General features: G+C 42.6%; 1 pseudogene; it reads right to left on the reverse strand.

The window, feature by feature from the left end:
- Nucleotides 1-9000: 9000 nt before the first annotated feature.
- Nucleotides 9001-16950, reverse strand: LOC120739170 (annotated as a pseudogene).
- Nucleotides 16951-18329: the final 1379 nt, after the last annotated feature.

Below are 18329 nucleotides of genomic sequence, written 5' to 3' on the forward strand. Positions count from 1 at the left end.
CTCTGGGAACCATGAATGTCTATGAACAGTGAAACTGGGGGTAACTGAAGAAACATAGCGGGATAAATATATTTAATTTTTACAGAAAGATGGCTCTGAACGTCAGCGTATGTAAGGAAGTTTTATTTTCATGGTATTTACCGTTAAGGCCTTATCTCTTTTCTCTTATGAGAGAATAGTTGCCTTGTTTCACAAACAGCCTACATGCTGGGACTTGTTTTCATAAGAATTTTTGGCACCCTCCTAGCTCATGCTCTGCGGTATTGACAGCCACTGACAGCCCACTCCACCTCCATTAAAGCCAACATTACCAACCACCTCCTTCTCTCCGATGGCAGCGCTCCAGCATCTGCCTTGCTGGCCTTCAACCACTCCCACCATATCTCTCCTTTTCTTCACTGTCCCAGAAACGACAGGCTGGCCTTATCCCACATCAAACTGAACATTTGTTGTTTGCATGGGAAACAGCTGTTTCATATTAGCTGAGCACTGATCAGTGACGGCGACCTGATGTCTATCAGGAGTCTGTGTTCACACATCCAGGTGGATGAGTGCTCAGTGTGGACAAACACAGCAGTGAGGCAGTAGGTGGGTGCCGGAGCAATTCAGTACTTAGTTGTTTATTCATTTGTTTATTCATAGCAGTTATGCACGCTTATTTATTTAATAATTAACAAATATCTAATGTTACCGCACAGACTAACAATGTTGTTTGCGTTGCTCAAGTAATAACTGGTGTCATTATGTTAGCACGTAGTGACGTTGGATCTATTTCTCCTGTGTGCTGTTATTGTGATTCATCACTTATATACCTCAATCTCCTCAGCTACAGTCAGAATTATGCAAAGGCCCAGCAGCTCTGTGTAATTGAGCTGGGGACACAATGCGCTGCATTGGGAAGCAATCAGTCACATTCTGTTTATCATGACATCAACTACAGCTGCAGGGATAGATTCTTTCATTTGAATGAAAGACTTTATAATCGCTAACAGTTAGAGTAAAGTTTAACTTGTCTTCCAGACTGAACATGGAAGAGCCCTGTGGTAAACGGCTCTATCATTTATTCACTGAGAAAACTGTGACAAAAGCTTTAATCACATCAGTGTCCAACACTGAATTTAAACAGAATATGCCTACATCCTGTTAAATACGGCCAACAGAAGAAGTGAGGGAAACATTGAAACCTGCTTATACAACAATACAGACCCATATATGTTTTGCAGAACAGCTAAGTTTTATTAATACATCTGTGAAGGTTCTCAGTCATCCAGGTCATCGTAGTCAAAGGAGCTTGCAAAGAAAAGCGTCTGGACTTCTTTAAGTTGCTTGAAGACGTTTCACCTCTCATCCGAGAAGCTTCTTCAGTTCTAAGGTTAAATGGTGGAGAGTCCCAGATATAAACCTAGTGGGAGTAACCCCCCACAGAGGGACAAAAGGACCCCCTGATGATCCTCTAATCGCCTGAGCCAAGGTGTGAAACTGGGTGTGGGTCCCAGTCAGCCAGAATTTCGGGTGAGTTCATTGTGAAACCTGGCCCCACCTTATCATGCGAATTCCTGAGATCAGATGGCCCAGGATGTGAGTGGGCGTTAAGGCGTCTGGGAAGGGATCTCAAAACTGGATTATTGATGGCAGACAGTTGGTGTCGTAAACCCCCGCCTCTGTTCAAAGATGGTCGCTCACAGTGGACGTAAATGGCTTCTTTCACTCCTCTTTCAAACCATCTGTCCTCTCTGTCCAAAATGTGAACATTGGCATCCTCGAAAGAGTGTCCTTTATCCTTAAGATGCAGATGGACTGCTGAGTCTTGTCCTGTGGAGGTGGCTCTTCTGTGTTGTGCCATGCGCTTGTGAAGTGGCTGTTTGGTCTCTCCAATGTAGAGGTCTGGGCATTCCTCGCTGCACTGTACAGCATACACCACATTGTTAAGTTTGTGTTTTGGAGTTTTGTCTTTCGGGTGAACCAGTTTTTGTCTGAGCGTGTTGCTGGGTCTGAAGTACACCGGGATGTCGTGCTTGGAGAAAACTCTCCTGAGTTTTTCTGATACACCGGCTACATAGGGGATGACAATGTTGTTGCGTCTGTCTTTCTTATCCTCCCTCGCTGGTGTCTGATCTTCTTTTCTGTGCCTCTTTGCTGACTTTAAGAACGCCCATTTAGGATAGCCGCACGTTTTGAGTGCTTCCTTTACATGTATGTGTTCTTTCTTTTTTCCTTCAGGCTTAGAGGGAACATGTTCTGCCCGGTGGTGTAGGGTCCTAATTACTCCAAGTTTGTGTTCCAGAGGGTGATGGGAGTCAAACATGAGGTACTGGTCCGTGTGTGTGGGCTTCCGGTAAACTTCGATGTTGAGGTTGCCGTTCTCTTCAATGTGCACAGCGCAGTCCAGGAAAGGCAAACAGTTGTCCTTTGTGTCTTCCCTGGTGAACTTGATGTTTTTATCCACAGCGTTAATGTGCGCAGTGAAGGATTCCACTTCTTGTGTCTTGATTTTGACCCAGGTGTCGTCTACATATCTGTACCAGTGGCTGGGTACTCTTCCCTTGAAAGAGCCAAGAGCCTTCCTTTCCACTTTTATTAATACAGTCTTAACGAAGTTAATAACAGATGCTTGTGTATAGCAGTGATCCCTTAGCTTTGAGACATTTTTTGCTGACAGCACGCATCGAATAATACTGTGAGTATCAAAAACTAAAAATAAAATTGTGGTTTTTTTGGCTTGAACTGGTGGTAAGAAAAAATGATAAGCTAGCTAGCATTTAATCACAAACCTCGCTAAAACTCGTGTAAAGCAGCTCCCCAGGTTCAGATAGTAGTTTCGAATATTATCACCAGTGAAGCACATGGGAAAATATATTTTGGAAGACATGGTGTCAGTCTTTTTAGGGGAATTTAAAAAACTTGTAGTGTCCAGGACAAGGAGACATGTAGCCTTTCTATGTGATTGTTAGCCTTATTAGCATTAGCAAAATGTTACTTTTCATTAACTAACCATTTGTGTTTACTAAGCAGCAACCTCTGGAGCTCTGGACTCACTAAAATGTGAGTATCTAGTATTTTATCTGTATCTTAGCAGTAAATAGTTACTGTCTCTTTGAAACCAAAGCTTGCTAGCACTGAGTTATAACTTTAGCTTAGCACTTCATCTTGTCAGTCAAAGACAGTCATTTCTACCTCAAAAAAAGAAAGAAAAAACATTTGCCACCACTCCATTGTCCATTAAAAATAGATTTGGATAGGATTTAAGCCCAAACACTGGAAGAAATAAGAACTTGAATCAAATAATTACAAAACTGCTACAAAGACCCACCTTGGAACTTTACAGTCTAAGGCACAATTTCTCCAGCGCCTTAGGCTATAAAGTTCCAAATTTGAGACTGACTGGAAGACATGAACTAAAATATCTATTTGTGCATATTTCTTTAGGTTGTATTATGTAAGTGTTATGTGAGTGTTACTGGAGGTTTACTTATTTCAAATATACATATACTGAGATTTTTTTTGTCATTAATGTTTAATTTTATTATTAATTCTATTATTAATGTTTTGGTGAGGCTCAGAGAAGCTAGCTGCCCCTACCAACATAGCAAAATTCGTATGGGCCGGATCTGGCCCACACAGTGTGCTTACACATGGCCCACATACCGCAAAGAATGACGGCCCTTTGGCGGCCCAGACCTGGTTTGCCAGAGGTGGCCTACACATGGGCCAGCACAAGGCCAGTTGCAGACACACTGGTGGTCCTGTGCTGGCCCATGTGTGGATTACCTCTGGCAAACCTGATCTGGGCCACCAAAGGGCCATCATTCATTGCGGTATGTGGGCCATGTGTAAGTTGTGTGCAGCCACGGGCCAGTTGCAGACATACTGCTAGCCCTGTGCTGGCCCAGAACAGTTTCAGCTCTGGCCTCAGATGTCAGCCTAATGTTTACCTTAATCAAGCCATCTAATAACAACATGTGCCAGAACATAATAGTGCAAAAGTAACACAAGGAAACTCTATTCAGACAGTAAGTGGACTGACTCTTACGCAGAGCTTTTCTACTCTCCTGGATTACTTAAAGTGCTCCATACAACATTCACCCACTTTCTCTAAACTGAGTGCTTTCTAACTAGATTCATACACATTCACACTCTTGACATGCAGACTGGAGGAGCCAGGGATCGAACCATTAACCTTCCAATCAGTAGGCAACCTGCTCTACCACCTGAGCTACAGCCACCAACTAGCAAAGATGAGTAAACCGTCACTAGGTTTTTGATAAAGTGTACACTCACAAACCTGTCCAACCTGCATTTGAAACGTTGGCTACCATAGTAGTATAGTATTGCAACATGGCATGTGGGTCTTCTAACTAAAATAGGAAAATAGGAACATAAATAGTGCCATCATTGCCAGACCTACCCCACATCTGGTTGACATAACACCCTGCCATAACACTGATCAGTCAGAAGTGCCAGCTTGATGCCAGATCTGGGTCAGACCTGCTTGCTATGTGGGTAGTGGGATTAGAGATGCTTAGACCTCACAGGTTTTATTTTAAAATCTCATGTGAATCTCATGTGATTTGAGTGTGGTACATCTTAGAATTTCATCAGGAAACAATTTTATGGGTTTGTTTTTGTTTTTTTCTTAAAAAAAAAAAAAGGCAACAGTTATGCTGTTTTCTAGTACCTTTATGCCATATCGCTGCCTGACAGACGCCCTCATGGCAAGAGAGGCTGGTGGTACACAGCCTATACAGTCCAGCAGAGGTAGGCAGGGGCAAGCTCCCACTGCACTGGTCACTTTACAGGTAAAGACTGGGAGGCAGCACAGGGCAAAACAGCCTGCATAGATTACATAAATACACTATATTAAATCACTGACAGGTAATAAGAGTTCAATCCAACTATCAGTCAATCACTGGGGATCAGCAAAGACAATGTAATAATTTAATATACTTACAGTCGCCTATGTCTTTGTAGCACTCACACAGACCAGTGCTCCATTGCCCTTCCTCTTGAACCGTGCTCTGTGGCTGAACCTGTACCACCTGTCGCAACATTATTGAACTATTCAAAAGAAAAGTGGATTAACATTAGAAGATAAAAGATAAGAAGAGAACTATATTATAATTGCAAATAAATTCCTTGACGATGCTCATTACATGATGAAGTTTAGTCCATCTATCCATTTTCTGTTGCTTATTCAAGTTTGGGTCAGAGCAGAGATACCCTGATATTTCCTCTCCCAAGATCATCTGTGGGGACACTGAAGAAGCATTCCCATGCCAACCAAGAGATTTAATCTTGCCAGCGTCGTGGAGAGATACTATCCTGAATCTGCCCTCTATCCTTCTCCTGGTAGCACATGGTAGGAAACACCTCACCTAGGAGGCATCAAGGAGTCACCCTGATCAGATGCACTAATTACCTCAATTGGCTCCTTTCAGTGTGAAGGAGTACTGGCTCTACTCTAAGCCCCTCCCATATGACCAAGGAGGAGCAGTCCAAAGGGTGGTTGGACTGCATTGCTCCTTCTGAACATGAGGTTCAATTCATCCCCCTTTGTCCCGGACCACTGTAGAAGGTGTGTAAGTGGGATTGAAGAGATCATTCTTTCTACCACCAAATTATACTCTCTAATTTGAGGTTAGCTGTCCTTGCCCACTCTATGCAGTGTGAGGAGGAAGTCACTACCCCTTCCTCTTTTATCTGATGATTAGCTAGAAATACCTTGAAGTTGACCAAGTCTTTGCTTTAGCTACTGCCAGAGGCAGTTGACTATTGTCAACTGCCTCCAGAGTCCCACGCTTCACAGGACTCCTTCTTCATCTTAGCTGCTACCTTCACCTCTATGGTCTATCTGGTTTGGGGTTTTACTGCCACTCAGGCATCAACTACCTTGGAGCCACAGCTCCATAAATCAGCTTTGGCAAAAGAGGCGCACGATATGAGGGACTCTTTACCAAAGCTGGGATTTGAAGATCATGTGGAGCAGGTTTTTCCCAGACACTCCTTAAGAGCCTTTACTGTACATAGAGTAAACCAGGTTTCTCCAGCATCTCCCACTGCCGCCTGATCCAACTCAACACCAGGTGGCAATCAGCTGATGCCTCTGTTTCTCTCTTTACCAAAATGTCTAAGACATGTGGTCGCAGGTTTAATGATAAGATTACAAAATCAATCCTCAAACTGTGTCTTAGGGCATCCTGGTGCCAAGTGCACATATGGACAGTCTTATGCTCAAATACAGTGTTTGTAATTGACACACAGTGGTTAGCACAGAAGTGCAACAAGAAAACACCACGTGAATTCAGATCACTCAGGTCTTCCCTCCTAATCACACCGTCATTGTCCATGTGAGCACTGAAGCAGTCCAGCTGAACAATAGTGTCCCCATCATGCGTACCTTCAAACATATTGCCCAGGGACTCCAAGAAGGTTGAGTACAAACATGATATGGCACATGAGCACAAATGACAGTCAGGACCTGTTCCAGGATCCAGGTCCAAGGCACACAGAAGCAATTCTCTAATCCAGTGGGGGGGAAAAACCCAATCTGCAGGTACCAAACTGGACAAATACAAGTCTACCTACTCCTGCTCACCACCTCTTCTACCAGAAGTCATATTTCATACTCCTAAAGCCAGATTTAACCAGAAACCAGGCTCAGGGTCACCAGGATTTCCACCCCGACCCCTGCCTGATCAACAAAGTATAAAACTCCCTGAGTCGGGAGGTCACCACAGAAATGAGACATTCCCTCATTCAAAAATGAAATTATATTATCAATAGCTTAGGAATTAGGAAAATAAACACCTGTGAACATTTCTGCAGTTATTGTAGCAATGAGTTATTTTTTACTTTGTTTATTTCTGCCCCAGCACAAACCACGCAGATTAACTTCTCTACACAGCAGCAAAAAAAACCCCCAAACAAACAAAAAAACAGGTACAGATGTACAAACTAGCAAACTTTTTGTTTGTGACCTCAGGAGCAAGCTGTCCCTCACTCATTAAAGTATTAAACACTGCTGTCTTCTAACATAAGCTGTTATTTAGCTTTATCTCTTCAGCCACATTTCAGTCCCCGAGGAGATAAAATATTCCACTAGAACTCTGTTACAGGAGCAGACCGGGTTACAGGCAGCCTTTCGTCTGAGGAATAATTCACATCGCTGTTCCAGAGAGTGTGGAAATGTTCAACCAGACATGATAGAATAGATGACTCACCTTATCCAAACTGTTGTAAGCCAAGTTTTCTGCTCTACTCTTTTTCACTTTTTCTTTCTTTTACGCTTCCCTATTTTACTTACATATCTGAATGCTGCTCATAAGTCACCACCTGACTGTAATGTTTTGGTGTAAATATGGGTGAAACGAGACAAACAGGCCTTTTTGTTCTCATAACAGTTTGCCTTGCTGACCTGCAGTGTGCTGAGTCCAGTGAGAGGTTGGTTAAAGTGTAAAAAGTAGTTTAGACATGAAAATTTGTAGGAAGCTGTGTAAAATAAAACGATTGCATAACTCAACACCTCTAATTTAGAAAATTAGTAGTTTGGAATTTCACCATCCGAACAGGGTTTCCAGTGATTCTTCTTGGTAAACCATTTCACCACAAACAATGTCTCCACTATGATATCTGATTTCTCATTTCTTGTTGAAGTGTGCAAAACAGATAACAGGAAAGGCCCATTCATTAACGCTTACCCTTATCACACAGAACCTGTTCTTCTCTTGCGTCAGGGCTAAAGCTGAGACGAATGATCATAAAAGAGATTAAAAGAGGTGACATTCCTCGTAGGCAGTAAATAGGTGGGTATGAAAAATATAAGAAAATGGAGATTATTGACAGCACAACTGACAAGAAATAGCTAGAAAAGAAGAGAGGGGAATGGTGAGAAGGACATTAATATTTTCATAGAAGATAGAAAGCACTAAAAATAACTCAGTCTCATATTGTGTTTTATACTGTGGTGATCTGTTGTAATACTGTACTTAATATTTCACAGGCCCACAGAGTAATGTTCTCATTTCACAACCAAAACGCAATAGTTGTGAAATAAAGCAAAGCTAGACTTTGTCATTTTGGGAAACACCTATTTTCTTAGTTTAAACTTAGAAAGCAAAATTCCAGTAAAATCCCCAATTTCATGGTGCTTATATCAAATTCTGACTCTACCATCTAAATGTCACAGCAAAAACTGTCCAATGCAGTTGAACAAATGCAACAAAATTTTTAGCATGAACAGAAAAGGGGAGGAGAGGCACAACAGGGTTTTACAGCCATCTGTAAAACATGGTTGTCATGGTTTGGAGCTGCATTTTAGAGAGTGGTGTTGGTGCTATTCAAAATTGACAGAATTATAAACATTGAAATTTACTGTCAGTCTTTAAGCTAACATGCAAGAGCATCTAGACAGTCTTGATGCATGCTCAATCATCTAAGTAAGTAAATCCCAAAAGGCTGATTCTGTTCATCTGGACGTAGCGTTTTCAGTGGGAGAAACGTTTCTTAAATGATCCAATTGACTTCTTCAGTCTCAGCTGACTGCAGGTTTCCCCAACCTCATAAACAATTCATTGGATGCTACATCCAGATGAACAGAATCAACCTTTTGGGGCCATCTGGAAAGAAACTGATTGATAATTTGCAACATGATTATGATCTAATCCAGTCAAAGCCTACCTGGACAGAAAGAAACACACAATGGAAGACTATCAGTCATGAATTGGCCTCTCCAGAGCTTGGACCTCAACATTACTGAAACAATGTGGGATCATCTTGACAGAGAATGGAACAAAAGGCAGCAAACATCCAAAGAAGAGCTTTGGATGTCCTTCATGAAGCCTGAGAACTATTCCTGAAGACTACTAAAAGAAATTACAAGAAAGCTGCCCAACAAAGTTCAGTCTGTGTTGAAGGATAAAACCGGCCATACCAAATTCTGACTTTCAAGCTCATTAGAATTGTCATCTGGTTTTGACTCATTTAGTTTGACTTGTATATTGTATACTCTTATAAAGACACATCTCCTGGATGCACTGGTATGCATCTTCAGTGATGTATCCTAGGGTCATCAGGTGTTTCGGGTCTCACAACATCATACACCCTCGCCCAGGCGACCCAGCCGGGGGTGATCAGGCCCCGACTTGCGTACCAGTAGCTACCCACGGATCAGCCCTCTTAATCCACAGCCACCTTGTGGCTTTCTCTGCCGCTTCACTCACAGCCTGGATGGCCCTCTTCTTGGTTGCCCCAGCCACGCCCAGCCGGCCTAGGGCTTTGCAGAGTGATCGTCCTGCAAAGCCCCTACAACCCACTTCTATGGGCTCATAGAAAGTCTTCCAGCCCCTTCCCCTGCACTCTTGCACTAGTTCCTGGTACTTTCCTCGTTTCCTTTCATTAGCCTCCTCAATCCGCTCTTCCCAGGGCACTGTGAGTTCCAGCATGATCAGCTGTTTTGAGGCCTCAGAAATAATTATCAAGTCTGGCCGGAGTGATGTTTTTACAATGTTCTGAGGGAACTTTAGTTGTTTACCCAGGTCAGCCTGTAGCTGCCAATCAGAGGCTGTGTTGAGAAGGCCAGTTGTCAAATGTGGGCGCACCTGGGGTTTCTCTCCAGCCTTAATAAAAGAGATTGCCTTCCTCGGAGCATGATGATGCTTGCTGGTGCTGATTGCTAAGGCAATCTTTTCAGCAACTACTCTGAGCACCTGGTCGTGCCGCCAACGATACCGACCATCGGCCAGGGCCCTTGGGCAGCTGCTAAGGAGGTGTTCTAGGGTCCCTCTTCCAGAGCACAGGGGACAGGCAGGTGTCTCGCTCTTTCCCCACAGATGGAGGTTTGCTGGGCTTGGCAGAGTGTCGTATACTGCCTGCACTAGGAATCGGATCCGGTGGAAGTCTGCCTGCATGATGTTTGCCCAGGCGACCTTGCGCTGCAAGGTGCTCTCCCACCTTGTCCATGCTCCCTGCCGCTTAAGGCCTACAGCTCTACTTACTCGCTCCTCCTCCACACCTGCTCGGACCTCTTCCTGGAGTAGCTGGTGTCTCTCCTTTCCCTGTGCCCTGCTGACCTGGGCCTTTGGGACGTACCCCAAGCCTGCTCCCCCTGTTGCTAAGACCCCCATCAGTGTTTTCTGCCTTAGGCGTGACTCCGCCACCTCAACTGCCTTCTCAGCCTTCCACTTTCTTCCTGTCCTTACCTCAATGCCTGCTGATGCCACCTTGCCGTCTTTAGAATCTCTGTACTGTAGGGCTTCTCGTGTGCAAGCCACCTTGAACTCTTCTGTGAGACCACTGAAGGGTAACTGCACGCTGTTGCTTGTCCCATACAAGGCAGCGCTGGTGAGACTGCGGGGAAGTCCCAGCCACTTACGAAGAAAGCCACTGATCTTTCTTTCAAGGGATTCCACAGTAGTTATTGGAACTGTATAGACAAGCAAGGGCCACAGGATTCGGGGCAGGATGGAATGCTGGTAGATCCAGGCTTTAAATCTTCCAGGCAAGCCGGACTTATCCACCTTAATAAGCCACGCTCCCAGCTCCTCATTTGCCTTCTGAATAGCAGTAGAGTCTTTCAGGCTGGAGTCAAAGAGTTTCCCCAAGCTCTTAACTGGTTGTTCCGTTATGGATGGAATAATGGTTCCTGAAATTGAGAACCGGAACTTGTCCGTCACCTTGCCCTTCTTCAGTACCATCGATCTTGACTTGGAAGGTTTAAAACTCATCCTTGCCCATGAGATGAGTCTCTCAAGACCTTGCAAGATCCACCTACACCCGGGAACTGATGATGTTGTAATGGTGAGGTCATCCATATAGGCTCTGATAGGGGGCTGACGAACACCTGACCTTGTTAACGGCCCTCTGCACTCCACCTCCGCAGCCTTTACCACCATGTTCATTGCCAGGGCAAAGAGCGTAACTGAGATGGTACAGCCTGTTATTATACCTTTCCGGAGTCGGTGCCAGTCTGAAGTAACTGCCCTAGAAGTGACCCTAAGCCTGAAATTGGCATAATAGTCCAGGATTAGGTCCTTGATCTTACTGGGAACATGGTGGAGGTGTAAAGCATGCTCAACCAGTTTGTGTGGGATCGACCCATACGCATTAGTCAGGTCCAGCCACAATACAGCTAGGTCACCTCTGTTCTCATGGGCTTCTCTTATAAGTTGTGTAACTACACCAGTGTGCTCTAGGCAACCAGGAACTCCTGGGATCCCCCCCTTCTGAACTGATGGATCAATGTAATTGTTTCTAAGGAGAAACTCGGTCAATCTCCGGGAGACAACGCTAAAAAACACCTTCCCCTCCACGCTCAATAGCGAGATGCTCCGAAACTGGTTCATGTTTTTCGAATCCTCCTCTTTGGGAATCCAGACTCCCTCTGCGCACCTCCACTGATCAGCAACTCTCCCTCTCCGCCATATCACCTTTAAGATCTTCCACAGGTGGCGGAGCAGCTCTGGGCAGCGCTTATAGACAAGGTAGGGTACGCCACTGGGACCTGGGGAGGATGCTGAGCGGGCTGCTTTGATGACCTCACACACCTCCTTCAAACTTGGCTCCGTCAACTTGAACTCTACTGATGGTGGGGCAGGGTTGATGAGAGCTTTGTTTGGTCCCAAGTCTTGTTCCCTCAATGGGTCACTCATGGTCTCATGAAGGAAGTTATTCACCTCCTCTGCTGAGCACTCCAACTGCCCGCTTCGCTTAACCCCCAGCAATTGTTTGGAAAATCGAAAGGGATCAGCAATAAAAGCTGCACGTTTCCTGGCTCTCTCTCTTCCTCGCCTCCTGTGCCATTCTGCTCTACGGAGGGTAATCAATCTTAAGGCTCCTGAGCTCCTGGCGTAGTTGATGAATCTTCATGGCCCTGCGGTTCATGGTGTAAGGGGTCTTGTTGTTACACTTCTCGATCAGGCCGAACCTTTCTGAGGCGTAGCTGACTATGATGGTGGTCATTGTTTTAAGCCTGCTGTCGGCATCTCTTTTGGCCACAGCTTGTATGATGTTGGAGACATCCTCATCAAACTTCTGCCACTCGCTCTGGCTGCTGGCTGGGGGCCACTTAATCCGCTCTTGTGGAACTACACTGCTTGGATTGGAAGAGTCCGGTGCATGGAGGGACTGGGCTCTGTGGGGTGCCTCCTGGCCGGGCTCCTCCTGCGTCTCACCAGGTTCAAGTATATACAAGTATATATTGTGTTCCCACCTATGTTTGAACATATTTCAACTCACTATGACTATTTCCTCTTTTCCTTGAAAAATGTAAAGAAATGAGAGGAGCCTCAAACCTTTTGCATAGTCGTCTCTTTAAAAATATACGACCTGACTATTAACAGTATGAACTGACAAGAAGAAACAAGATGAGAACTGAAAAGGGGGACAGGCTGGAATAATTCTATATCCTGTTATAAAAAAGTATAAAGCTCCTTGAGACAACTTTGTGGCGCTATAGAAATAAAATGTAACTGAACTGAATAATTAGAAAAATGAAAAAGAATGCAGTGTGGAGACAAAAAGGTATAATTCTATGTAACAATGGCGATTGTTTCATCCCTGGTGAGACATAACCACAGTTTCATAACCATCACATGGCTTCAAAGCTATGCGTGCTTTAATGACATCAGGGAAAATCCTTCCCTTTTCCTTTAACTTTAATGTAATTTTGAATGGAAGAACTGAAACTGATCTCATTTTTTGTAAATATATGATGGAACCAAAAAAATAATATAATAATGCATACAACAATATGAACACAAAACTCTAATGAAGATCTGTTTTTTATTTACAGCAGTAGAAAATTCACAAACATATAAAAAGATTAATATCGTACAAAATGGGATTTTATATCAAGTTCGTTTATAATTCCACTGATTTATGTCAGAGCGGTGTAGCAGCCCCTCCAAACACACTTCTGTGGCAGAATCGCAGAAGGTCTGGATGCTCTACAAAAGACAAAAATTAAACAACACCAACTTAAATATCTTTACTGAACATTATTACAGGAAACATGAACCTCAAACAAACATGACTGCATTTCACTTACTGCCTTGTTTTCCTAAGCTGCAGAGGCATTTGTTCAGAGCCTGTTTCTCTTTGCTGTCTGTGGGTAGGAGTGGTTGGGGACACCTAAGTTTGCCCCTGGAAGACTCTGCAAGAGAGAATAGAGGTGGTCACTGAAACCATTTCACTCCAGTCATTGCCAGTTAACCAACTTTATGTGGCATCATGGTAACGTTTACAACGGCACAGATTTGCAGTCGATCTTTTCAAGATAGGACACACTTCAATGTAGCATCATAGCAGCCCTGAGGACTGCAATGTTGGTGTTTGTGTGTTTTGTTGCAGTTACAACTAGAGATGGCACGATACCACTTTTTTATGTCCGATACCGATACCGATATCATAAATTTGGATATCTGCCGATACCGATATGAATCCGATATAGTGTTTTTTAATCAACAAAACTGTTTTTTAAATATCTTGCTGCATTTTGTATAAGTTCATACTCAAGTTTAAAACAACAACTACACTAAAGCTATTCTGTTATACCTGTATGCAAAAAAAAATATTTCATAGTTCAGCAATACTGATCAATCTAATAAACTTAAACCTACACCATCCTCCCTATTCTGGTATTTTAAAGAGTACTTAGCGTAAATATTAAGCAACCTAACTAATAGGGTTCCAACTCCCAGCAACAACAAAAATAAATAAATGAAAAATAGGGAACCACCCTCCACCACCTCATGATGCTTAATCGACGTAATCAACCTTAATTTGATGCAGTGTGAAAAAAAATGCACAGAAATCAATTATTTTTCAAGAAATATTAAATAGATTCAACATCTTTCTTCAACAAAATTGCAGACTGCACAGATGGTACCTTCCCAAAGGAAAAAGTACTTACTAGGGTATATTAGACTTAATAGTCACTATATACAGTAATTGACTTCTATTCATTTTACATCAAATTAAAACTTTGGGTGTAAGATTTGGATAATTATTTATTAAAAGCTCGACATTTTAAATGAGAATAAGAAAGAAAAGTATGTCTTTCTGCCCCCTTTTCCCTGTTCATGCCCTATCGCCCCCCCTGGCTAAACTTTGCTAGATCCGCCCCTGCACAGTTACCAGCCGTCAGCTACGTAGAAAAAGATCCTGGAGTAGAAAGTAATATTAAATAAATTCTAACAACAGCTGATCAAGCTTAAACGTGCTGCGGTTGTTCAGCCGCTGGTTTCCTCTTTCTGGTGCAAAGTGGGCCAAAAACAAAGAAGAGAGACGGACTCGTGACAGAAAAGCCGATCAGCTGATCATTAAGCAGTTTCATGATTGAAGTAGCAGCGAGAAGAGGCAGTCGCTCCATATATCGTTTGTTAAGCTTAACGCAGGAATGCTTTACAAACATTCAGAGATGGACTTACACACTTGCTTTACTTCTCTCGGGATAACTTTGTCGGAGATGAAATGCCGGGTTGCTAGCGAAGCTCCAAATGCTATCCAGACCACCGACAGGTCTCGCATGCCACAGCCGCTCTATCACGTGATGCATACTGCTCCGACGTGCTAACGTTCTGAGGTGAGTTACGGCGTGTTGCAAGTTTTGTGAGGTGCTTTCGTGATATTTAATGGATCGGATTACATTTTTTATTTTTCTCCGATATCCGATCCAGTAATTTAGGTCAGTATCGGACCGATACCGATACGTAATATCGGATCGGTCCATCTCTAGTTACAACTGCAACAATGACATTACCAAACAAAACTGTAATGGGTTTTGTAAAAGCGCTATACAAATACAGGCCATACAGGCCAAAACTGCTGGTAACTTACTTATGCATCTGCATCTGAGAATATCCTGTTTGGTCACACCAGACTGAGCAGCAGACTCTGCCCTCAGTGAAAAAGAAAAGCAAACAAGTGAGAAATCATTTATACGAACGTAAAACATTATCCATCAACCCCGTGTAACATTTCCTCTCAAACTCACGGGCAGACAAAGTGGTGGCCAATAGTTTACATTTAAAATGAGTCAGTTAGTTATCGTCCCGTTGGTGAGTAAAACAGCAACATAACCATCCATGCATATAAAGTTCAAAACTAATGATCCTCGTATGTACCTGTGCTGTCACACAGGCTGCTGACCAGAATGATGAGCAGCAGCGTCATCCCTGTGATCCTGGACATGGTGGCGAAGGTTCGTCTGTTCCGTCTGACGTGTTCAGATTCTTCTGCAGAAGACGAGGATCTGAGTTTTATACCCCCGCAGTGAGTCCACGCTGACACGGTGTGAGGAGCTTGAACTTACAGATCAGTCCTGACATGTTTAAGGGGGATGTTTTCTTGTTTGTTTGTTCAGATGCTATCTCAGCTCTGCATGGATTCATCTGTAAAATCTTAGAACTTATCCAAATCGTTGGAAAACTGAGTGCTGGCAACAATTTTTGCACTGTGGCATCACTGAGGTGTAACTTTAAAACCAGGCTTCATCAGAGAGAGACTCAATGGATCCTGAACAGATGTGTGTAGGAGAGTTTAGTGTAAGACCCACTAGACCCAAAGAATCATTTGGTAGTACAATCTAAATGATAATGAGCCAGACATGTTGTTGCACTGGACTGTTTATTGGTTAATTTATTTGTTAGATGTGATTGGACACTCCATACATGGAGTTTTAATGTTTTAATGCTCTGGATATGACCCCTTCTTTTTTGTTTAGCTGGAAAAAACTACATGAAATTGTTGCCAAGATGGCTACCGCCAAGTGGACTTGCTTCTACAAGCCTTTGATGAACATTAGAGACAAAATGGTGCTTTGCCTGCAGAGTTCTGCTACAAATCTGAAATCAGATAGATCGTATTGTTTGGAAAAACAAGCCCCTGTGTTCCCATGACTGCTATCACTGCTGACCTGCAGGATTTGGAGTTCACAGATAAAACTCTAAAAGGACTTATAACCCACAGGTTTTACTTCACTATTCAGTGACAGAGAGTGTGCCTGTGTTGGCACAATGGGCTAATGTCATTTGTTTTCATTAGTGCTTTCAACTCAAGGAAATAATGACTATTAAAGTTTGAAAGTTACACAAAATGATTTGCAAAGGCAGGTCCTATTGTCCACATATGCAGCGCTGGTGTGCTGATATCTGAATTTTTCTTTGTCTTGGCAGATAAAGTTGTGAATCGATGCCTCCATCAAACAAAGGTTTTGTCTACTTCTTCAGGGGCCACAGCTAACAGAAATCAGCTCGAGTAGCATTAAAAATACTGCAGCCTGAAAATATATTATGTCTGCTCAGAAATGTAGGACCTGATTATTAACAGTAACTGACAATAAGACAAGAACAGGACGTGTGAGGCTAACATGTGAAAAGTGATTCTGTGTCTTGATTTTGTTGTTTTATTGTTGTTTTCAGTTGAAGGCATAAAAAAAGAAACCTTTAAAAAAAAAGAAGATGAACGGTATCATCAGTTTATATATCAGTGGACATTCCTGCCTGTGTGGTGAGGGTTTTGTAACAGCATTGAAGAAATGAGTCATTTATTTCACAAGCATTCCTGCCATTAAAGCAACACACACTTTGATGATATTTAGGGAAAAATGTCCATTTAATGTCTTGTTTAACTCTGGATGACATAGAAACCACTCTCACTTTTGTGCTGAACTTCTTTTACTATAGTTCAACATGAAGATTGGAGGCCAGGCAGCTGGGAAACAAGTAATCCTCCATAGAAATGATTCACTATTAATCAGTGTATTTATGTCATTGTCTCTGTGAAATCTATGAACACATTTCAGAGTGAGACCAGATCATATATAACAATAATTGTTTCTCTTTCATGTTTTTAAAATTTCAAAATACTAAAAAAAGGACAAAAAATGAATAATAGGATATTAAAAATGTTCGTTTTATTTGTTTTCAAGGTTGAGGGCTTTTTCAGTTAAATATGTGGAAACACAAAAGGAGACGAGACTCTATGTAATAAAAAAATAACTGTCTTTATTTAGAATTTCATACGTAATAGGATATTAAGTTTGGTTAGTCAGTGTCTGTACTTCTTTATCTCAGAGCAGATCAGCAAGGTTGTATTTCTTGATCACACGGCAGAACCGCAGAAGATCTGAACGCTCTACAAGACAAAAAAAGAAAAAAAATGATGACAACTTCGTATATTTACTGAATATTATCACAGGAAAGAGAAACATCTCTCTTGACGGGATCGTGTTTCACTTACTCTCTTCTTGTATTTTTTTGCAGGCGCATTTAAACACATCTCGCTGCTTGTTGTAGTTTGTGGGCACGAGCGGTTTGGGACACTTAAACCTGCCTGTGGAAATCTCTGCAAGAGAAGACAGCTGGTCACTGTAAGTGTCTCCACATAAAAAAGTAATGTTTTTAATAGCAGAGAACTTAGGAGAAAATTCCCTAAATGTTCAATTGGAAACACCATCACATACGCCCATAGCAACACAAAGAACTAAGATATTTGTTTTATGTCTGTAAATTTGTTTTTGTTTGTTTTGCTTTTTTTTACGCAAAGAAGATGAAAGTGGTCACTGGTCACTCACCTGTGCATCTGCACTTGCGAATATACAGGGATACTCCATGGGAAGGAGCTGCAGTGGAAGAAGATAACAAATAAGACATCAGTCATGTGGAGCAGCGATACCTTACCCATCAGCTCTGTATAACACCAGTGTCACAGTCTACAGTTTAACAGAGTCACCTGTTTACAGCCATGTTGCAGAGTAAAACTGTGACATCTACATCTCTGCAGAACAAGTGAAAAAGAATAATCGTTGCGCACCTGCGTTGCTGCACAAGCTGTTGACGAGAATGACGAGCAAGATCGTTACCGCGGTGATCCTGGACATGATGCCAAAGGTGTTTCTTCTTACTCCGAAGTGTTTAAAGTGTTCGTTGGGATGACGAGGAACTCTGAGTCTGCTGATTGCTTATGCTGACAGTTATATAGCTGCCCAGACGGTGTGCATCCATGTGGGGTTTACAGTTTGTGTTTCAGATCAGTCTTGGCATGTCTAAGAATTTTTTACTTGGATAATCTCTCAACTGTGCATGGGCTCACCTGTAAAATGTGATAAACATGGAGATAACACCCTCTCAAAAACTGTGAGCTGAATGCAAGTGACCCGGAGTATTGTTTTCTTTTCAGCACTGGGGTTAATCCTCACCAAACATGAGCTTTAATGCATTTAAAACCACAGAATTGTTAGTTTACACCACAGGAGGCTCAGATTAAAGATTAGTATGGGTGTTTAACAACCACTGCACTATTACTGACATTTCTAAGCAGTACATAAACATAAACTG

The sequence above is a fragment of the Simochromis diagramma genome, unplaced genomic scaffold (genome assembly GCF_900408965.1).
Source record: "Simochromis diagramma unplaced genomic scaffold, fSimDia1.1 OVJJ01000317.1, whole genome shotgun sequence".
Taxonomy (NCBI): domain Eukaryota; kingdom Metazoa; phylum Chordata; class Actinopteri; order Cichliformes; family Cichlidae; genus Simochromis; species Simochromis diagramma.